We start from the raw sequence: 24,157 nt of genomic DNA, 5'->3' as shown, positions 1-24,157 counted from the left end.
AGTTGTTTTACACCCCTTTAATTCTAAAATATATCAGCAACAATTAATGGAATGTCTGGTACAGTTTCAAAAGTCTCTTTACACTTTTTTTTAATCCCTTATTTTCCCTTAATTATCCCTTAAGATAATTTACAGCCTAACAAGAAAACTTTTTAAGCCTATTGCGGTTTTTTGATGCTTCCTTTAATTTCCATTTTAGTAAGGTATTTAATTAATTTAATTTGGAATGTATCTGTTGTGGAAAGTGCCCCTTAATTTGAATGTTATTTTAAAGTATTGTTCATTTAAATGTATTTATTTTTATGCCTTGTTCAATGAAACATTTATGAACATTCTAGGTAGCAAATAATATGATTTGGCAATAATAGCACAGTACATCTGTTACGTCTGAAGCAGCAGTTACTCAGAGTGATAGAGAAACTTAGAAAAATGAAATGGTTGCAGAATGGTGAGCTTGGAATTTACCTGAAAATCCACATTTCAATTCATAGGATTACCAAGCAGGACATGTACTTAGCCAGCAAAACAGAAATTAAACCAGTATGTTATCATTTAACAAGCTCTTCTGTTGATCAGACTAGAGAGGAATTCACTGTCCATAGTAGCTACTAAACTGTAACAATATAATTTTTAAATAAGCTTTTACCCAGGTAAGAGAGACACAATATTGTTCTTCCAGATTCTGCACACTGTTCATCACTGCAGGCATGCAGTATGCAAATAGAACTTCTTTTCTCCAGCTGAGGCAGCTGATCCAGCTGATGCAGTGGCTCCAGCTGACGCAGGAAAGCAGGCAGTATTTGCAACATTAACCTTCCCTGAGCTTTTACTGGCGGGAAGCTTTCTTCATCATTTTTATGTGATTATGTAAGAGTCTTGGTATGGAAACCACCCTAAATAGAAATACTTTTAGATATATCCTGGCCATGGACCTAGTATCTGCAGTCTTCCCTATTTGGGGCATAGCACAGACTCTAAATGATGCCTTAAGACAACTAAACTGCTTTTACCCTTTCCTGTGACACTTTCTATGATCAGAATGCATCTGCTCTAAATTATATTAGCAGAAACTGACATAATTTAGCATTGCACATGAATCCTACAAAAGTTTATTTGAAATAGTACATATCTTTGAAAAAATGGAAATCTCACAGTGAATACTAAAGCAACTGTTGCTTCACTCCCAAGATTGAATACTATAGTAGTCTGTAGAAATAAGATTTGTCTGGGGTACTAACATCTATAGATCAGTTCTCCAAAGTCAAAATAATAACTTGCTAAATACATTTGCTTTTCTTTGCTACACAAATAATTTAAATCCTCTAATAGAAAAAAAAAACACAGGATTTTTTTCCTCTTTGATATCCTTATTTGGGCTTAAAGGCCTACAGATGTCAGATCCCATCACAATGAGAAGTTCCCAAACTACCAAGAGAAAACAAAATACTCTGCATTTTTGCATTTCTAAGAAAAAAAAAAAAAAAAAGGAAAAAAGAAAAAAGTAGGGAACAATCATGGAGTCATAGAATGATTTGGGTTGGAAGGGGCCTTAAAGATCCTAGTTCCGACCCCCCTGCCACGGGCAGGGACACCTTCCACCAGACCATGCTGCTCAAAGCCCCATCCAGCCTGGCCTTGAACACTGCCAGGGATGGGGCATCCACAGCTGCTCTGGGCAGCCTGTTCCAGTGCCTCACCACCCTCACAGTAAAGCATTTCTTCCTAATATCTAATCTACCCTCCTTCAGTTTAAAAAACATTCCCCTTTGTCCTGTTGCTACATACCCTCATAAAAAGTCCCTCTGCTACTTTCCTGTAGGCCCCCTTTAGGTACTGGAAGGCTGCTAGAAAGTCTTCCTAGAGGCTTCTCTTCTCTAGTCTGAACAACCCCAACTCAGCCAGCCTTCACAGGACAGGTGCTCCAGCCCTGTGATCATCTTCATGGCCCTCCTCTGGACCCTCTCTAACAGGTCCATGTCCTTTGTAACTTGAAGGCTCCAGAGCTGAACACCGTACTCCAGGTGGGGTCTCACAAGAGAGGAGTAGAAGGTGAAAATCACCTCCCTCAACCTACCCGCCACGCTGCTTTTGGTGCAGCCCAGGATATGGTTTGCTTTCTTGGCTGTAAGCACACTTTGGCAGGCCATGTAGAGCTTTTCATCCACCAGCATAGCCAAGTCTTTGTCCTCAGGGCTGCTCTCAATCCATTCCCTGTCCAGCCTGTACCTGTGCTTGGGACTGCCCTGACCCAGGTGCGGGACCTTGCACTTGGCCTTGTTGAACTTCATGAAGTTTGCATGGGCCCATCTCTGAAGTCTGTCCAGGTTGCTCTGGATGGCATCCTGTCCCTCAGGCTCGTCAACCACACCACACAGCTTGGTATCATTGGCAAACTTGCTGAGAGTGGACTCAGTCCCATTGTCCATGTTGCCAACAAAGATGTTGACCAGCAGTGGTCCCAGTACTCCTGAAGAATGCCACTTGTCACCAGCCTCCACTTGGACATTAAGCAGTTGACCACAACTCTTTTGAATGCAACCAGCCAATTCTTTACCCACCGAGTGGTCCACCCATCAAATCCATGTCTCTTCAGTTTAGAGACAAGGACATCATGCGGGACAGTATCAAAAGCTTTGCACAAGTCCAGGTAGATGACGTCAGTCACTCTTCCCTCACCTACCAATACTGTTACCCTGCTGTAGAAGGCCAACAGATTTGTCAGGCGCAATTTGCTCCTAGTGAAGCCATGTCAGCTGTCACCAATCACCTCCTTATTCTCCATGTGCCTTAGCATAGTTCCAAGGGGATCTGCTCCATGATATTGCTAGGCACAGAGGTAAGACTGACCAGCCTGTAGTTTCCCACGTCTTTTCTTAAAAATGGGAAAAAAATTTCAAAAAACAAACAGCATAACAAGATAAGGAATGAACTGAACTGCTCAGCTGTTTTACTTTCCCATTCTTTCTCATTCAGTCCTCTTCTTGTGGTTGTTTATCTAAACTGTAAACTATTTTGGGTGAAGGCATTGTTTTCTGACTCCCTTATTTGTCAGTAAAAATTGCTGGTATTCTGCACTAATAACTATTATAAACAACAACATGTACATTCTCTTTCATACAAACTCAGTATATTTTTTTTAACAACCAGGAATAAGGATTAGAAAATAGATTCCACACTTCAGCCTAGAAAACTGGAAATCAGCTGAGATTAAATGGATGAATGAGTCAGATCCCAGGAGTTAAAGAAAAGAAGTTGATAGTGTCAACATCAGCAAGAAGCATTGAAAGGACATAGGGGAAGCTCATGTTAGAAAACTTGAAGGGTTTAAAATAAAGGGTTGTAAATCAGACACAAGTAAATCACTGTAGCATGAATATGGCTCATTCATAGCTGAATGTTTCTAAGTAGAAATCCAGTATTATGTAGCTCCCAGAGACTGGAAATTGCCCAAGCCAGAATGCTGTTGGGAAGAAAATTCCAAGCTTTACAGTAATACTTTACAACAGTGACTGTGTTGGAAACAAGGGATGTCTTTTCTCCAGTGACCAGTTCAGCAATACCACAGAGAAACTACAACACAGTTATGTTACAGACACCTCCATCTGCAATGTAACCCATTTCTTTTTTAATGGAAAAACGTAGTATGTCAAGGCTACCCAAAAGTACTAGTAAATAAGTGATTCCGTTCAAAATGGAAATAAAGAATATGTGTGCATTTATCACTGAAGACATTGCATAATCAATAGATTATCAGATTCTAGGGACTGATTAAAAAGATTACTACATGCACAATGACATGTACTGACTACTTAAGCAAGAAAGATGACAGGGAGGTTTTTCATTCATGCAAATAGTCAGCTAGATGTAAAACAGAATAGACAAAGTATAAGAATAATTAATTCATAGTTGTTTATGGAATTTTTAAGAATACAATCAGAAATACAATTCACATCTGCCAGTCTTAAAATTCAGGTCTTACATCACATTGCAGAAGAGCATAAACTAGTTTTCAGCCCTGAGTGGCAGTATTCATATATGTTATGATTAATAACCTCAGTTTTAAATACCATGTGGATTAGTAAGTTTACCACTAAATGCCATTGACCAAAAGCTTGGCTCTCAGCTCATTTTAGTAAAATTTTGTGTAAAAATTATTTTCATCACCTTAATTGAAATGATGCTACTTGCTTTATTTCAAGATAAAATTCTAAATATTTTCCCTTGTTTCACCTTGTAAAACTCCTGTAATTCCCATACAATATAATAATCATAAAATAAAATTATTGTTATAAACAATTTATCCAGTACACCTGGTCTGATGTTCACTACAGAAAAATTGCTAAAAACAATACCAAAGCATACAAGTAATGGACACATGGATAATTACTGGTAGAGAGGATAGTGTGAACTTGGCTATTTAGTGACAAATTACATTCCACATATCTTTTGAACCACTCTGGGTATACCTCAGCTCTTAATTTTCCTGTTACACATGAACTTCCTGGATCAAACTCTCATTCGCTTTTAATACACAAGCTGCTCCTATGTTGCAGCACAAATAAACTATCAAGCTACAACAGGGCTTTACTGTTGGTCAGATTCTACTGTCTGTACTGTATCTCTTTCCTCCAGAGATCAGACCACACTACTCCCCCTCCTTCCAACCCCCTCTCCCACAGTCCTCAGGGCTATTTAACCACTTAGCAGGAACGAGCTACACCTGCATATCATCCATGTCAATCAACTCACTGCCGCTGAGGCAAGGCCACAGCTGCATGTTATCAATGCTAATCAACCCACTGCCTTCATTCCTCTACACTCCTATGTGGATAACTGGCTAGCTGAAAAAGTTTACGTAAACATAGTCTAGCTGGCTGGACAAAAATGCACATCGCTTTCAGCTTATCTGAAGTAAAGCAAAATACACTGTCTTTGGCTGTCCTTGTTACACAGTAACAGGAAGATTTTGGTGGGAAAAGAATGTTGCAGGTGGGAATAGATAACTACAGAAGAAAAACAAGGGGCGGACTTGATATTTAGGCAACTAACCAATAATGAGCTTAACTTTTGTAATATGTATGAGCTAATTATTACAAGGCATAAAAGGTGACTGTAAGGGACAATAAACGAAGTCTGCTGATCACTCATATTGAGTGACTGTGTCTTCCCTCCGTCGCAACACTCCTATACCATTTTGTACATTATACTAAAGATACTTGCACATATACTATTTACCCTGGCACAAGCCCACATTAGGCAACAGGTGATACACGTAATTAAAGGATGGAAAAATCACATCTTTGCTCAACACTGACTACTTTTTAATGCTGTTGCTTTACCATTTTGTTAACCTACTTGCTGTACATTTTATTTTTCCACTTTTTCTGTTACATTAAATCTGCCTCTCAAATTTGGAAATCTGATGTCTAAAACTGTGGTTCCAAAAATAATTTACTTCAGTGATGAGACTGTGGAATGTAAATTTTACCTGTTTTTAATGGAGACTATCTAGCTGTCTCTTGAAATACTTTCTCAAATGCAAGGCTACAGTAGGTTGTAAAAATGGAGACAGCAATTTTGGATTAGAAGCAGAAACGACTGTGGGAACTTAGCAGGGCACAGAAAAAAAGTGTTAAAATATACATATTTCCAGAGGCAGAAATGGACAGAATCATTCTGCAGTAGCTGATGTTTGACCACTGGTACCAGTCAAGGTAAGAAGGGAAATTAAATTATATATAGATATTCTAGCAAATACTTGCCGCAGCCTTACAGAAATGTCTGTATCGGATTTTTGTTTGTTTGTTCATTTTGCCATCCACTAATGCAATCCTCGGTACTTCTAGCAGTAGTGGCTAGAGCACAGGCAGGATGGAGATGTTATCACCATGTCCTCTGGTCCTACTCAGGGTAATACTAGTAGAGGAAACTCTAAGCAGTTTTCTCTAGAAACATTTCACTGCCTGTAAAGATGACATAATAATTACCATTGCTGTGAAGAAAACAGTAGGACGCGATGAAAGATAAAATCAGGGTACCTCTCAAGAAAGTCAAAGGTAAGGTCTGAACTGGTAAGGTTCAGAGAGGATGTGTGGGTATCCCATGTTAATAACCATAATGATAACAAAACAATCCATACTGGAAAAACTTATTTCCTAAAATGTCTCACTTCCTGCCTATTTCTAATAGCACCAGCTTGTACCAGGATGTTTTCAACAACTGTATTTCAGAAAAGTAAACTGGATGCTGGCAAGGAAAACTGCAAATTCCCATTTAAATTTTTCAGTGTAGAGAGTAAAGCTATTGTTTGATTTGTTTAAACAGTCTCAGCAATTTATTTAGCCTCTCTGTAAAAACTTCTTACTAACGATGAATAAACCTTTAAAATCTGTTTTAGAGTTATAGATAAAGTGTTATCTATAGAAAATATTCATTAAAATAGCAGTAATTTTGTGTGTACACTTAATTCTGTGAATGATAAACCCATTGATTTTCAGGTAGCAGTATGATCAAAGTGTAAAATTTTCTGTGAAATCTTTTCAGATGTTCTTAACTTTTCTGTAGGCAAGATAATGAAAACTAAGATATTACAAAGTCTGTTCTTCTATCTAAACAAGCCTTTCAGATAACCTAATTCTGACTATAATAGCACAACAACCCTAACTTTGTGGCATATATCTAATTCTAGTTTTCTCTCCACTGGTGATTTTTTAAAGTTGTACAGTATGTTGAACTCAAAATTGCCTATTGTTTAATTATTAAAATATTCAGTTCAAGCTTAAACTAGTTCAGAAATGTATTATATACTTGTCACAAACAGTACTATGAATGTAAGTATTACATAAACACACATGAAGCAGCATAAATATTAGTCATTCATGAGGCCTTATGGGATAGGAAGGGAAATCAATGTCTCCATCATTTGGTTGACAGGATTCAGATTTCTTTTTCAATCAGAGCAAGACAAAGTAGGAATAAAACCTGACTCCCTGTTTTAGAGACACTCAACTATAGCAGCATAGCATCTCAAATGTCCTTGCTGGCAGCTCATAAAATTTCTCAGATTAATTTTTTGTTTGAAAACATTATGAATGATATCCTTATCTCAGAGACAACAATGGCAACAATGCCCTCTACAATATGTTTTCAATTTCAGCCTGTATTTGGATTTTTCCTTCACTTGTTTGATTTGCTTAGATGTCAGGTTGTCTTTCTGGCCCAAATCCCAAGTTTTCCAAACTGATTTTTTATTTAATGCTCCTGTATAGTTTACGTTATATTTCCATGGATGTAACTTGCATCTCAGAAAACCCATACCCTTTTAGAAGTACCAGGTCTTGAAAATAAGCACTTAGATAACATGTAGAGGATCAGAGGATGAAGTAGGAAAACTACTAGGGATTAACAGCTGTGGAGTAAATCTTTTGTAAGCAGCCCACACTTATAAAACCACTCAAGTGAAAAGGATTTTTGCCTGTTTATTTTAAAGAAACTGAAGTTCCACATGTGAAAAAGAAGTGTGATTTTGAATCGTTACCAGTTACTTTCCATGTGTACCATTACTTTCCCGCAGCTCTGTACCAAGGAGTTGCCTAAAGTTTGTATCATGTATTTTTGATACAAGTACCTGACTTTCTAAATATATTCAAAGCTTCAACTTCAAATTCTGCTGCTGTTTTTACATACCTAAGTCCCTGTACAAAAAGCAGTTCCACACACTGCTCTCTCTGATATAATTAATGCCTTCCACAGAATCATTCATGCCATATGGATTGATAGATTGCTGTGCACCCATACGGATTGATAGATTGCTGTGCACTGAAAGAAGCCATTCTTTTTGAGTTTGGCAAAAGATTATAACTGATGCCATTGGAATGTCAAATTTCTAAAATATATCTTTCTCCATAGTGTCCTAAAAGTTTTGTTACCACCACATGTATTTACACATTAATCACTCAGACTCAAATACCTCCTCCCTCTTGATAAAGTGCATGCTTCTTTATAACCTTATCACAGACTGCGCTTTCTACAAAACAGGAAAGAAGTTTATTTGAAAGTGCTATTAAATGTCTGCTTATACCTATCCACGAGTGAGATGCACTGCTTTTTGTTACCCCACGGAGATGAACGCGCTGTCCGTCATACCGGGAAGCCGGAGCTGTTCCGCCATCACCACTTACTGGGGAAGAAGCAGGAGGTGCCACAGAGCCGCGCACCGGCGGCCACGGCGTTACTCTCGGTTGTAACTCTGCAGCTGTGAACAGCACATGGCGATATGCTCAGTTCCCATCGCTTTCCACAAGCATGCACATCACATACCTGAACTTCGTGAGTAGGAAAGCAGGTTCTTGACTGAATGCGCTAACTGATGGAGTTCTCAATATCTGCTTTATCTGAATCGTTATGTCCTGAGATCAATTAACTCACAGGAGACTGAATGTGACATCAGAGGTGTTCAAAAAACCAGCCCAACAGCTCTGGGTACATCACCTTTTTTAACCTTTCACCATTTCAGACCGAAACAGCCAGTGTATGTTTGAATGCCATGAACTTCATGCATGGAGGTTAAAAATTACAAACTGTTCCTAAGTGTTATTTGGAGTACATATTCACTACAAATAATGGGTTTCTTGTAAATTAATGAGCCACAAAACTCTGGTGATTATTTTAGGGAAATAAAGCTGGATGTAATTTACTCAACCCCTGAAACAAGGACAAGAAGACTTTAGCTAAAAATTCAAATAACAGAGGGAGACTTCTAACACTTCTTTTTGCAACTTTAAAGCAGAAACTTTAGTGAAGTGGTAAAGGAAAAATTGGGTACCAGGACAAATTTTATATCCAATAAGGCTAAAATTTAAAAGCTATATTGGTATTTTCAGGGACATTAGATGGATATGGTAATTACTCAGAAAATTTTACTGGGGCTGGGGTATTTTAGTGTATGTGCTTTCAAACTAGATTTTGACTATTAAAGGGTATCATTTCGCTTTTCACATGTCAATATAGACTTCAGAGGGTTTTTTTCTGACCTGTGTATTTCCATACCTAGATATATTTCTTGTAAATATGATCCTAATAGTGAATTTCTTGACATGAGAACTAGACAGAAGTTGACAGAAGCCATGAGGGGCTTTCAGTTTAAAGCACTGCAAAAAAGCATGGGTATGGACAACCTTAAATATCAACTAAAGGCAGCCAAGGTGCCTCCTACAATGAAAGGTTTGTTGCTGTTCTGAAAGACTGAATCAAGTGTAGAAACAAAAGTTTCATATTATCTCCTTGTTTATTTCTCAAGGAAGAAGAACAAGCTGTGCATTTTAATTTAAAAAACCCAAACAAACAAAAACCCAAACAAACAAACCCCAAAGAATCATAGCTGTCTTGCAAGGCTGTAGTGTGACAGCAAAGAGGTCCTTTCTGGATTCTTAACTGGAGAGGGGATCAGGAGGTCAACAGCATCAACCACCACTTCAGAAGTTCCCAGTCCTCCCAACACTTCCTCATATGAAAAGGAAAGCTCTACATTTGACTGAAGAGAAGCAAACAATAAAATTCACCAAGTGAATACAGTACCCTAGTTTACACCTTTTTAAAAAACTTGCCCAAGATCTCTAAGCAAAAGCAGATATTTCTTATATGCATTCCTTTAAACAAAATCTTGCAAGTTATTGTTATTTTGCAAAATGGTTTCCTTCTCTTTTTACTTTTAAGGGTTGTGGTTGCAGTTGTACACCGTGTGTGCTTTCTAGATTAGAAAACTGGACCTAATGTTGAAATATAAACAAAATGTGCAAAACACTTTTCAGACAAGAAGCTATACAGCTGTAATAATTTTAAATATTATAATGCCTAGTTTCCTATAGGAAATATGATACCAATATTCATGAATTGTCAGGCACCTGCACAAGTAACTCACCCTTCTTGGCTTTAAGCCATCTAGGAGCTCCAATTCATACACCCATTCATATAACTTAGGTTGTTTCTGGAAAAAGCTCCTGCACTAGCACAACTTACAGAAGTACTTCTACCAGAACTCTTCCCAGGTGTTCCCTCCTACCAACACGTCTAATAACCTTGATGAACTTGGAGTAAAAGTAAGTTTTCTTCTGTGTTTACTTTAAGCTATATGCCTCCCTTTCTTCCTAAAAAATGTAAATGGCTCTTACTATACAGTTCAGTACATTATCCTGTGGGAATTAGAGAATAAAAGAGAGTGGAAAGAAAGAGTGTTCCAACAGGGAACCTTGCCTGATCTAGGAAAGATGTCAAAGATGGAAAACAGTGAAAGAAAAACTATTTAATTGCAACCATTTATGTCAGGGAAAACTCCAAAGACATCCAATGCTGCAAACCTAGGAGACCACCTGAGGAAGGGAAATGGGGTTTCTAGTGTTTAATACAGCCAGGAGCCTGAAGAGACTAAGAACTAAGCTGATAGGTTTTTTACACACTTTTATGTAGGATAACTGAAGCTTTCTGAGGGATTGAATTGCCACTTGAAGTCGAGGAGAAGCAGGAATAGAGAAATGGAAGAATAGTTGAAGAAACAGAAATTTGATCTAAATAACCCCTCACATAAAATTATTTTAAAATGTAGGTACATTTAGTGCAATTTCTTTAATGCCCCAGCAACTGCAATTAGGAAAGACTGTATATCAAAATCCATACCATCTTACCATAGACACTTAAGTGCTTAAACTGAGATACGCATTGAGGTTAGGACCCCGGGTCTCAGCTCAGGACTCCCCCATGTCTCCAGTTATTGCTTGAGACGAAAAAAACGTTGTTTCTGAAAGGTGACAGCCCACCTGAGGGGCGCAGCCGCCCCCCGCCGCCCCAGGGCAGGGCTCTCCAGGGCGGGGCGGGCGGGGCAGGCCCAGCCCTGGGCAGCAGCCAGGCGCCGTGCAGGGTCTGCAAAGCTCTCCGCTGGAACACTTGAAAGAAAAACGCAGTTTACCAGTATTTCAGTATTGTCACTTATTTCCACACCACCTTAACTAAGAAGAAAACGCGCTGGATGATTTTACGTGATGGCATTTAAGTCCACCTTGAGAGTCGGTAGTCTTTCCCCCCATTTCACACTGTCTATATGAGACAGCTCTTGCTCTACCTGTTTGTCGTGTTTAAGCGTGGCAAAGCTTGAGACAGGATCCAAGTCTCTTAAAGAAATAACGTTAGTGAAGGAGGGGCCGGCATTTGGCATAAAAGGAGTTAAAAATTGAGCGTCGACGTCGAGAAACTCAGCGGACTGATCCATTACCCGGTGAGGGGGGAATCTACTTACACATTGTTGATTATTCCCTTTAAAATTAATAACAAAATTTCAAAAGTAGAGCTATAAGCAGTCACTATAAAGTAAGAGGAGATCTATGAAGTTTTAAGAGAGGTGAACCTGAGATAAAACCCTAAGGGAACCTCTCCCCTTTCTCCTGAGCGGGCAAGTTCCACTCAGACCGATTTGAGGGAGGAGGCGAGGCGGCTCCCGGGTAGCGCGTTCGGGGCTAGCGGGGAGCTTTAGGGGCTTCTAGATCCACGTCGATTTCTCCGTCCACCATCACCAGAGCTTTCCTCCTCACTGTTGCGGTGGCTGCTCATACCAGGCCTCGTCTACCCGAACGGGACTGGGAGGAGAGCAGAGAGGGCGGCCACGGGAGCGGTGGTGGGAGGAGGGGTTCGGGGTGACAATGGCGCGGGAAGCGCCGCGGGTGCAGCCCCGGGTGCTGCTCGGTGAGGAGTCCAGTGGCTTTCTTCAGTGTAACTATTATAATCTGACGTACAGAGCCAAAAGCTGTTCGGTGGAAGAAGTGTAGCAAACAGGCTTGGCTAACGGGAGTCCTGAGCACAAACGCCAAGTAACGACCAGATTCCATAGGAATTTGAGGAGCGGGGGCTGCGTGGCAGGGAGCCACCGCAGGCAGCTCTCGGGGACATGCTGGGACACAGAGGGCTTCCTCAGACCGCCAAGCACACCCCTGCCCTGCAGTGTCTTGGATACAGTGATGGTGTTCTGTAGGATCGATGTGAAACGTCAGCGTCTACAGAAACATGCGTCCCGCTGTAAACAGATGATGATGTGCATCTTTGATGTAGGTGCCCACAGGAAGAACTTCTCAGGAAAGCGAGGAACTGGATTCTTTGATCTGTAGCTAGACAGAAGGAAACTGAGGGCACTCAAAATGTTCCTGACGTAGCTGGTTTAAGAGCAGCTATTGGTGATAAACATAAGGGATCATTCCATCATACTAAAAATATTTCTGTAGAATCATAAGCATGTGCAGTGCTTCCCAGGCAACTATAAAATGCCAAGCCTGCTTCCCCTGAGAAACTCTGAAACTTAAAAGCAAACCAAAACCACACAGAATGAACAAACTGGGAGCATAAAATGTGGTGAAGAGGAAGGGGTGTAATCTTTGGGAAGCCTAATTAGTTTTTTTAACCTGGTATCTTCTTGTATATGATTATTAAAAACATTTATTGTCTGCCCAATTACTCCTAAGTAGCAGCTGAGCAGTATAAGCAGTAATACTGTGATAATAACATGGTATATATATGGAGAACCGACATACTCAAGAGAAAGATAGAAGAGATTGAACTATATTATTTTAAGGGTCCTTCTGGGGTGCATTAGTGAAACTGTACCAGGAAGTTTGCTTTAATCTGTGTTCTGGAGATGTTTGGTTTTTGTGGCTACGTAAGGACTTCAGTGCACTAAGCTCGCAATCCAGAACCTTTCTTGAGCTCTACATTAACCCATAACCAAAAATAGCATTTAATTAAGAAAAAGTTGTGGGATGTTTTTGTAATCAAAGGGAAGCATGTATGCTGGAGGAAACCTGTTAGATTAATAGTAATGTAACTTTTTGCTTGGCACGTACGCAGTTCTAAGAGCTTGTCCTTTAAATTTCTGCAGTTTAAAAGAAAACATATTCCTAAAGGCAATAATTAGCTATTATTCTACAGCTACCTAAACATGTAGTTGTATTACTATATCCAGATTATTACAGCTCTATAACTTCCCTGGAATTACATGTGAAATTTTCTATTTCAGGTATTTTGGCATCAGCATATAGTATTTTGAATAAAATTTGGGAGAACTGGACAAATTATTGTATGTGAAGAACGCCAGCTATAAAGAAATCTCATATGCACATGTCTTAAGTGCTTTTAGACGAGGGCAAAGCTGGTAGCAGCCTGGTAAGAAAAAATCTCCATTTAAATACACACATTTGTTCCTGTTGTTGGAAGGGAAGATGATTAAAGGAGTGAGAAATACAAGATTTAAGTAACTGCTAAGGATAATCAGTTTGATCTTGAGTGTGCAATAGCGATGCAGTTTTGTACTAACTTCGTAACACTGTGAAGGTCATCAAAATGCTGTGTAACACAATGTTAGTAATCATGAAACAAAGCCTCACAGACAGGCTATAAAATATGTATGTGACACTCCTTTCCCCACAGGCCATGTTACATTTTTGAGTTAATCATCAACAATATAGGAATAGTAAGCATTTTTCTCACTTTTCAAGTTCTAGCTGATATTAATGAGAAGATTTAGAAAATAAGGGGACTGTAAGAATATTGTGACTAACCATAACATCTGATGCTTCCCATTCAAAATTCAAATGGACGAGAAAAAGCTACATTTACTTTTATGAATCCCGTTTAAAAAGGCAAAACAAAACAAAACAGAAAACAAACTAAACCAGAACCCCTCAAAGTTCTGTTAGTACTTACTTAGATGACCAATTTTTCATTAACCTGTGTTCTTAAGGAAAGCTCAGAAGAGGGTAACATCAAGAGTAGTACATAGCCTGTACATCTCTACTTAGCATGCCCCTGAGCTGGACAGTCAACTTCAGTGCTTCTGAAGATTATGAGACAACATCCAGGTTTTTATAGTATAAGCAGTATGCTAAATTATTCACAGAGATTCATAAACACAGCACAACACTTAAAAAAAACAATTTGAACTCTAGTTTCTAAATGAAGTTTCTGAAATCGCATGTGAAAAAATTGAAAATGGAAAGATCATATTTTCAGTTCTGCACATATATAATAATTTTTGTGAAACAGTATTTTGTGTAAGTACTTTTTATGCTATACTATACTTTAAATATAAATTTTATAGCATGGGGTTTACAATTAATCTCTTTACCAACAGATTATCCCTTACTGAACTTTTTTATCCAAACATTATTCAAACGCAAATACCTTTTATATAGTATTAAAATGGCATACCCACAGAAGCAGGTTTTATGTTTACTATCTACTCAAAGACTCAAAATGCCAATGATCGTATGAGTAGTCTCTAAGCACAATTACCAGGAAAAAAAAAAAAGATCATTTTTTATAGAGAGATCCTTTTTTAAGCCAGTGGATTCTATAAGAGAATCAGGTAGACATTAATATTTTGGATTATTTCCACCAATGAAGAAGAGCCAAAATAGGTAAAGAAGGAAAGTAAAGGATTGTATATGCTGCCTCTGTCTCTGGGAGCAAGAAAGAAGGAAAGAATCCAAAATATTAGGAAAAACAGTCTAATGGCAGGGAAAAGATAAACATTGCCCAAGGAAATGCAGCAGAAACAAGCACTCAGACCAGAAGAGAGTGGTCACTAGTGTAGACTGGTATAAACACAATACTTACTTATGTCTGGAAATGAGGGGAAACAGCAATGGAACTATGGAAAACATGAAAGTACTGAGTGTTCAGGAAAAAATCCAGTGACTGAAAGTATAAAAAATATTTTATGACATATGCATATATATTTTCTTGACAGGAAGATTAACATTTTTAACACCGCCAGGTTATTGTAATTTATGGATATATTTAGAAGGCAACTTTTTAAAATTGGAAATGTATTCTTACCTGCTTTGACTTGAATTGCTAGTGCATTGTCTCTGTCAGAAAAAATGTATGATGGCATCGGATGTTTTGATGCACTTTATTTATAAAGATAATGCATATGTTCTTTTCCTCTGAAACCATGGGAGAATTTCACTCAGCGCCTCAACTCCTTTTTTGGTTGATAGTCATTGTGCATCTCTCTTGCTGTGTTTCTCTTCGACCTACATTCCCAGTGATTGCTTAGGCCTGTGTATGGGTTTCTGTGTCTTCTCTGCCTCTGTTTCTATGGCATTTTACATCTTCTTTCACACATGCCTATCCTCAAATATCCATCAAAACATGTGCCACCCACATGTGTCTTTGTTTTAGGTGGTAACATGTACTCATGTTTTCATGGAGGCTGTTCTTTTTCCAGAATAAATACTTAGAAGGATTTTAAAGAGCACTGGTTATGACAACTAGCTGTAGTATGTTTTATCTAACAGCAGTCTTGTGGATAGCAGACCACCTTAATGAATCAAACCTTGCATGGAATACATACTAGAGAGAGCACAGGTATACAGATTGCAGCCTCTTCAGGAAAGCCACTCTATCATACTTCATATGAGTACTGGCAATGGAATGCAATCTACTGGGAATACAGTAGAGAAAGTGGCAAGCCTACAAAATGTCCAATACTCATTCAAAACTATAAATTAGCAATGCTGTGCACACTAGTGTTTTTTCATCGTAGTCAAGATTTGTAAATAATTTCCACTTACCTAAAAACTTTGAGAAAACGGCTCATGCTTATTCTGTTATTTCTCCAAATAATGTACCTCTTGGGCCAACATTGTCTGCGTTGTTCTTCTCTTCAAAGATGAATTATGTTTAGGGAACCTGAGGGAAGTCATGTAGGTGTTTTAAAACAGTGGGAGGACAAATACAGAAATTTAAACATGAAAAACTAGAATGTAAATGCATCATGGTACAGAAAAGGACATTTTTCATAAATAGATCGTTTTGACTTAACTTTTAAGTTACGGCTATTTGAGAATTCTTGCTAACCATTCCTAAAAGGTATATTCTTCTTTCAGTCTCCCCCCAGCGCCGCAACCAAGTTTCACCACCTAGGCAGAAACGTTTGTTGGTATGTAATTGCATTGTAAAAGCCCAGGCAGCTTCTCCAGGTCAACAGTTCAATTTTCTGGACCATTTAATGTCCCCGTCAAAAGTTTAAAAAAGAATAAAAAAAGGCTTTGTGCTTCAGAATGCATGTTTTTGCAAGTATGTGAGAAATTAAATGTGTGACAAGTTAATACTGCTCTCTGGCTTACTAATGGAGCACCCACACATCATCTGAAGTGCTGACAAAGTCGATGGACTGATGTTTGTCCCTATGGCCACACTGAGAAGTAAACTGCCAGCACGTGTCCAGTTACAAAATGGATTAAAAAAAAAAAAAAAGTTGTAAGAGGAATACACTGCATTCAGAAAATAGCCAATGATGGTTTTTTTATTCCTTACTCCTTTTCTGTTTTATCTTAAAATAATAAATTACACTTTAGAAGTTATTTTCATTACAAATTGATGTATGTAAAGCAGCAGTTCCTTGTGTTTATTTAATTTTATTGCACAACGTGTGCTTTCTGTTCCTGTTCCCACTGTAAGATCCTTTCATAAGGGCCACAGGATGTCTAAAACAAAAAAGAGACATCTGCTACAGGTTAGAAGACTCGTTTAGCCACTGTACAAGACTTTCTAAAATGTCTTTTCATGAACAAATAGCTAACTAACAGCCAAAGTTCAATCAACTTTCTTTTGATAGGTTTCTGAATAAAAAATCAGGTAATGAATTGCTTCAATAAAGAATTAATCAGAAATACGAACATGATTTATCTCCCTGGTGGGGGACCACAGTTCTCTCTTACCTTCCTTCTGGGCTAATCTCTCCAAGGAGACTGCTTTAGGTGTGTCTATAAAATGCAATGTAAATGAAGCTACCACAAAACATTCACAGACACTGGAAATAATTTGTTGAAAAATTGTGTATTAGAGTGTTCGAACAGACCTTGGTATGGGCTAAAAGCTGGCCAGCTAGTGCTTTCCCAAACAATTCCTAGGCACAGTTTGAGAGTTAAGTGTGAGTCAGGGACCATTCCCAGTGGGCAGTAGAGGCATGTGACTCCCCTGTTTTGAAGAATAAAAGGGTTTAATAATACAGGCATGAAACATTATGTGGCTACCAGCTTCAATGCCAGAGAACAGTCCTAGGCATGTTTAACCTGTTAGTTTGTATGTAGCCATTGAAACTTTTGGCTGAGATGGTTAACGCTTCCATATGTGAAGAATGGAAAAGTTCTACTTTCTTTCAAAGAAACAGTTTTTAAAAGCCAAAGCCCAAGAAGCTTTTTTAACATACATAATTTAAATAAGCGTATCTGTCTTAAATGTTCTTTTTACTGGCAAGTTCATTAAAAACAGTGTGGCAAGGTATTGTAAGCATGATATGGCGTTCTCAGATTTCTTTAATCCATACAAGTATGGCTTTCAGCTTGCAGTGAATACAACAGCCTTTAAGGCCAATTCTTAACTTACGTCTTTTGCCTGAAGAGGAATATCCCCATTTACTTGCTGGCCCATGAAGCTGTATTGATTTACTTTTATACCTTAAAAGGTGTGTGCGTGTGTGAGTAATTGCCTGAATGTTTTTATCTTTATCTCTAAAAATAGTCCATAGTGGCCCTCAAAAGCACTTGTATGAAATTCCACAGGATTTCTTATCTAACTGACATGCAATTCTCTGTCTCTGCTAAAAAACCTAAGTTGTTTTCCTAATGCCTATTCCAAACAAGAAATTTGAGTGGACAGTCATACAAGGCTCAAGTTAAAAACAAAACAAAACAAAACAAGGGGGGGGGGGCCCAGAAAAATTGAGAAGAATATTTTGTGGGAAGGAAGTTACAGCACGAATGGTACCTGCTTCCTTTCTGAAGTTCAGCAATGATGAATACACAGGAAAGCAGCTAAAGAGCATCTTTAGCCAGATGTTAGGTTTCTTTCAATGACGATGTGTAACTTTGATCATTTATCTTCCCTACAAAAACAACTGTTATTAGGCTTGTTCTTACAATTAGTACAATAGACTGGATAGTCTGCTTGTCCAGCAATCTGTCACTGACCTCTTTTTTCCCGTTATATAATGTGTTTTATTATTATATATGTTATATAGTCTAAATCACATTTTAAACTTTTAAACATGTAACTTTTTAAACTATTTAAACCTTTTTCAGAATCCCTAGCGCCTTGCATAATCAAGAACTGACTATAACATTCAAATGGAAGTACTAGAGCTTTGTCTTTTGTAATTTTTCTCCCATACAGAACTGTTTTTACAAGTATACGTTTTAAAAGATGAATATGCCATAGAATTCATACTGTGTCTTCATACAAACACAAGCACATTCTTAACATGGTAGAGAGAGTGCAGCTTTGCCACTTAGAAAAAATGAAAAAGTATTACTTCATTTTGTGTTAATTCCTATTGGTAAATTATGCTAAACATTACCTCTGTCTGGCTTACCAGAGGGAAAAAAAAAAAAGAAAATCAGCAGTCATGAAGCTGTAAGCTTAGAGCAAGTAACTACACAAATACTTCACTCTTGAGTCTGCAGGCGTCCTTGGCTTTTTATTTCACTTATAGCACTGAAGGCCTCATCTGATAAGTCAGGCTGCTTACTTCTCACGATGAATATTCCCCAGTGAATTAATTACATGTAGCTATTATTTGCTCCTGTGAACTAGAGTCAATATAAAGAACATAACTTTATATTATTTGTCATACAAGCATTCATTATTACATTCTTCCTGCTTGCTGTTGTAGTCCAGCCTTAGCACCAGATTCTAAATAATTCATATATTTACATTTAGGGTGATAGCTAATGACTGCATTACTATACTACATCCAGATATGAGCTCCCAAAATTTTCTAGAGAAGTTCAATTATTGAAAAAATATAAAAATGTACAATCATAATGTTACTTTTTAAAATTTTACAGATACATTTATTTAACAAATGTGCCCAAAATATATACTGCTTATAAATAACTAAAAGGTAAACAAAACAGTATTTGTGCATCCCATGAAAAAATGACAGGTACCTGTATGTTATATCAGCCCTTAAAGAGACAAAAATTAAAAAGCACAATACATTTTTCAGTCATTCTATAGAAAAAAACCCCACATTATAAGAAGCAGCCTCTAAGAAAACATTGGTGCCAGGTGTATTTTTTTTGTGTAATATTACATGCTGTCCATAATTTATGAATCTGAGTAACAACATGTTGCTGTCAAGGAAGTTAACATGAATGAAGAGGGCAAAGAGGTCTGCCTCTTCACAATTTTATAGTGTACATACAAATACTGCCTTTCAATATCGAAAGCTTATCTCAGTGCACAGTTGTAAACACCAGTAAGGGAAGTACCTACAATTTACCATCTACCTTGTGACAATTGCTTGAGAAATACATGTTAAGAACAGTATAGTCTGCACAAAGACCTTTAATTCCTGTCTTTTAAAGCTGCATTAAAACAGTCTTTGAAGAACACCCCTCAGAATACTGACTAATGTAAATAGGTTAGATTTACTGGAGCCCAGTCATTTGTTCCGGGCAAAATACACTTCTCCTTTGGACATCAAAGCAAGTAGGGTTAGGCTCTAAAACTTTACCCTGAAACTTGCAATTCACTTTCACGACTACAGAGGTGTGGATTTATCAGGGGAATTCGGAGAGCTTTGCCCTCCTCCGCACTGCCACCAGTTTTTATTCAGCGCAGTATATATGCTTGGTAGTGTGCCACAGTCATGCTTGTATGACTGCATAGCTCCTCCCATACAGATTAGGACTACCTCCACCCCATGACTAAGGCCTGGAACAGTAGTAAGGTTTAAAGTATCTTGATATGTTTTCAGGTAATGTTCTGAAATGCTTGATTTATCCCTTTTTCTGGCCTTTTCAGGTATGATGAGCTGAACGCTATGCACACTAAAGTGTATTTTAGGAACATAGTGAGCCTCTATTCTGCAATAAATTTCTGTGAGTGGACCTTTAAAACAAAAGGAACACAAGGAACCACTTCTCTGAATGCAGTAGAAGAATCTGAACTTGCCTTTTAAAAGTGGATTATGGTAATATTTAATGGAATAAAAAATACTTAATTTCCCTTAAGAAAAAAAATATCCTGATTTGCTCATGTGTGTTACATCACCACCTTCTAAAAGAACTGATGACTTAGTCATTTTCAGGTGCAGGTAACATGCAGGCAAAACAGCTATTTCTACAAATTCTTGTCGTTGAATGGGATTTTAAAAGCGTAAAATGGTCCAGTGACATTCTTACTGGAAAATTCTGACTGAAACTAGTCAAATCAGTGTTGTGTTTTACTATGATGTTTGTACTGGTTAAACCTTATTTGGCATTTGAAAAGGAAAATTTCAGTGTTTACATTTTATTTACATACTAATTCACCAGTTAAGGAAAAAAAGTTATATAAATAAATTACTAAAATCACAGAAAGACACCATCAACATGAATTGGTAACAACTGAAGTAGATTGAAGTAGCATTTCTGGGACAACTTTGTAATTTTAAAATCAGGTTTTCCTGTGGACTCATAGGTGTACATGTCCACATACATAAGGGTATGTGAACTCCAAATAGGTAGTTCATTAAACTTTAGTTTATTACCAGGAGAAGATAAATAATTTTTCCCCTTGAGTTCCAGAGCTGCACTGTATCTGTATTAAGCACAAAGATTTATGAACATGCTTAATTTACTACACCAATCATTTCCCTTTATTTCAAATGGATAATTTAATTAAGTTGTAAATGCATAAACAGTTATAGGAATGGGGCCTTTTCTATTAACTTGTAACAAAGGTATGCAATACATTTTTTTCAGAGTCCAGTTTGCTCTGTCTCCATTAAACTTAAGAGGAGCATGTACCCATTAGATACTAGGATTTCCAGTACTGAATTACCGTATTCGCCAGTGCCATCTTCACTTCTGTACTTCCAAACAAAAACACATACACCTGTAAAACGAACTTTGATTCATCCAACATTATGCATTTAATAGTTGTTTAAGCTTGCGAGAAGCACTGAAAATCTGTATTAAAGACAGAGCATTATTCAGGAAATCCTAAGACTTGGAAAGACTGAAGTGCATTGGTGTGAGGTATTTTATCCCTTTGTGCAAATAATATCCATCCGGAGCTGAAAGGGTGTGTTTGTATGTCACAGGGTATTTACAGCTGTGTCCAACTGCATCGCTGAATCCTGAAGCTGATGGACAAGCAAGGCTTCCCCTGGGAATCAAGGGCATTTTGTCCAAGTACTGAGGACCAAAACGACGTGAGTATGAAAAGACATAGTTAATTAATCGGATATAAATGCTTCTTCACTATTGTCCTGTGCTGTGATGATCCAGAGTTTTACCTGTACAGAGGAACACCAGAAAATCTTTCAGACCAGGACATTCCCTTTCTCCAAACGCTCCTTCACAACCCACGATTAAAATATTTCCAGTAAATCTGGTGGCGGTGGGGAGCATCACCCTCCATCGAAGGACCCTTTACCCGAACGTCAGCATTCTCCCCCGTGCTCGTCCAAAAAGGTTGTTTTTAAAAGCCACTCCATTTCGGTATGTCCAACTGGAAGTCCCTTGCCCCGGCAACGCTTTCAGCATCTGGTGTTTCAGTTCCTGCGACACGGCCTCTCGACCCGCACAGACGGACATGAGCAGTAACTCCAGCAAGTGTCCCGGGTCTGACACATCGCGCCCGCTGGGGGGGCGGGGGCGGGGGGACACGGGCACGAGTGCCGCCTTTGTGCCTGCAATTTAAAGCGCCTTTTTAGGTCTGCCTCCTGCGAGGCGGCATTTTGCAGTCCTCCTCCCCACCATCCTTGGGGAAGACAAAAATAAAACCCCAGAACGTGTGCTGGTTTTTTCAAGGGCCATTTCTTCACAAATCGCCGGCAGCCTTCCTCCCGGCGCAGGCCTAGGCGTGAACTCCGGTCTCGTTGCGCGCACTAGAAGGGCGGGGGGTAGGGGGGGGGAAAGAGAAACTCAGGCGGCAGCCGCAGGGGTGGGGAAGGGGAGAGACGGCTCCGCAGCGGAGCCTCAGCGGTGCCTGCCGCTGCCAGCCGAGGCGCGGCGCGGCGGAGGGAGCCGCTCCAGCTGCGGCAGCGCTGGGCGGGGAGCGGCGCCGCGCCGAGCAGCGCGGTGGCGGCGGCGGCGGAAGCGGCGCTGGTTGCGCGAAGGGGGGAGCGAGCGGGCGGCGAGGCGGCAGCGGAGGGAAGGGGGAGGCTGTTGGTGTTTGGCGCCGGTGGAGGGAGTCATTCCTGCAGCGGCACTTCCGGTCGGCATTTTGTTCTGAGAGGGAGCGAGAGAGACACACACAGGATCCTTCCCCCTCCTCCTCTTCCCCCTACCCCCCCGCTCGGTACCGACTCACCGTGCCCAGGCTGCCCCCTCCCCCGCCCTGCTGCGCTCGCACACACTGAGGGAGCGGCGGCGGCGGCCCCCTGGCAGCGCTGCCCCCCCGGCCACCCCCCTGCTCCCCCGCGGCTCGGAGTGTGTCTCGGAACCAGTTCGGCGCGGCCCGGCCCGGCCCGGCCCGTGTTGATGTTGTGAAGCAGGCTCAGGGGGAAGGGATTTGTCTCGGCCGCTCACCCCCCGGCTCTACATGTTCGCTGCACTGAGGAGGAGACGGAAGAGGAGCCAGCCCCCCTCCCGGCCCGGATTATTGTTGTTATATTATCTCCCCTCCTCCTCCTGCTCCGCGGCGGCGGCGGCGGCGGCCCAGCGGCGGCGGCGGCTCCTCTGAGGAGGGAGGGGGGCGGATTTCTCTCCCCCTCTCTCGGATTCTCGTTGGATTCAGACGCCGATTTGCTCAGGTAATCCCCCCTCCTTGTCTCCCCTTCCCCTCCCTGCCCTCTCCAGCAGCGGGCCGGGCCTCCCAGCCCAGGCGGCCCAGCACTGCCGGGAGCGGAGGGGATTAGCATTTATCCGGGGTAGAAGGGAGTAAGTGGCAACCGGAGGTGTTTATTTCGCGGCCCCCTTTCCTGCTCGCTCGGGTTTGGCGGAGGAGATTGGTTCCTCCCGGGCTGCCGGGAGGCCCGGGCCCGGTGGAGAGCGCAGGCCCGCCGGCCAGCGCCTTTACTCCAGCTCGGGGATTAGAAAGGCGAAGCGGCTTCTCAGTGACAGGCCTCAACCCGGAGAGGAGCAGCAGGAGGAGGAGGAAACAATACAATTAGCCGCAAATGTGCACTGATCCTTTGCCATATTTACAACTTCACCTAGGGCAAGGAAGGAAGGTCCCAGCGCAGACAGCCCTCTGAAGTGGGGAAGGAGTAAGTGGAGGAATAGAGGAAAGAGAGACAATGTAAATAGCCAGGAACAAAAATACCACCTCACTTCGCTGTTACCTTCTCCTTCTAACCAACTGCGTTCTGAACGTTCAAAAGTTCGAATGCACGTGGATTTATAATGTGTAGAGGTTTAGTCTCTAAATAATGCAGCGATTGATTAGTGTTCTAATCACTTAGTATATTTATAGCATAAAACTAGCGCTTGTGGGATGATTGACACAACACGGACACCTGCAGACCCAGAAAATATAGATAGGCAAGCATATTGTATTAGGTACTCCACACAATCTTAGTGTCTTTGTACTGTATTCGTTACAAGAATATGTGGTAAATTCACAAGGAATACTATTTTATGCTTTTAAAAAACAGAAAATGGGAGGGGGATCGTCTGCAGCGTCCTGCATTTATGACATTTAAAGGACCAAGGTGAAAATGAAATCTTACCCAAATTTGAGAACCAAACGTAAATTTAATTAAGTGAAAAGTGAGGAACGCTTAAAAAGTGTCATCCTTTCTTGTCAGGCCATACCACTTTGAGGTCCTGAGATTGTTATTGGCTGTTTGTGTCCATGATGTTTGAATATGTAATTAGGTGTCATTTTAGCAGGTCAAATCAAATGTGTTTTGCAAATGACTGTTGATGAAGTGACAGATCTTTGTAAATAAATGGTAGCTAATTTACAGTGAAGTATATCTTGGACTTACGCGTGGTAGAGTTGAGAGTGTTAGAAAAACTGAGGTAGATCTAAAACTGTGAAGTAGTAAAAATAGTCCTACAGAAATTACATAATTCAAGGAAATTATGAGATACGAAGTTTCATCTTGCACATGGACAGGAAGCTTGTACATGGCAAACAAGTAATTAACATTATATAATTTGTCTATGTTTCAGCAGAT

The 24,157-nt window shown here is 40.0% G+C and overlaps 1 protein-coding gene and 1 long non-coding RNA gene across 8 annotated transcripts in view; one reads left to right on the top strand and one right to left on the bottom strand.

The window, feature by feature from the left end:
- Positions 1-18,866: 18,866 nt before the first annotated feature.
- Positions 18,867-22,090, bottom strand: LOC119141088. The gene is made up of 2 exons (XR_005101828.1): positions 21,466-22,090; positions 18,867-21,325 (listed from the first exon to the last, which is right to left on the bottom strand). It is a non-coding gene; the product is annotated as an uncharacterized LOC119141088 (long non-coding RNA).
- Positions 22,091-22,299: 209 nt separating this feature from the next.
- Positions 22,300-24,157, top strand: part of NIPBL (NIPBL cohesin loading factor) — a 152,875-nt gene continuing 151,017 nt past the window's right edge. For 5 of the 7 annotated variants that reach the window (XM_037372864.1, XM_037372863.1, XM_037372859.1 and 2 more), the window contains exon 1: positions 22,300-22,786. The gene's annotated coding sequence lies outside the window, so the exon portion shown is untranslated. The remainder of the gene's footprint in view (positions 22,787-24,157) is intronic. The other 2 variants (XM_037372857.1, XM_037372860.1) reach the window with 1 other exon arrangement.

The sequence above is a fragment of the Falco rusticolus genome, chromosome Z (assembly GCF_015220075.1).
Source record: "Falco rusticolus isolate bFalRus1 chromosome Z, bFalRus1.pri, whole genome shotgun sequence".
Taxonomy (NCBI): Eukaryota; Metazoa; Chordata; class Aves; order Falconiformes; family Falconidae; genus Falco; species Falco rusticolus.
The sequence above is the reverse complement of the archived record's forward strand: the minus strand, read 5'-3'. Positions and strand labels throughout refer to the sequence as shown.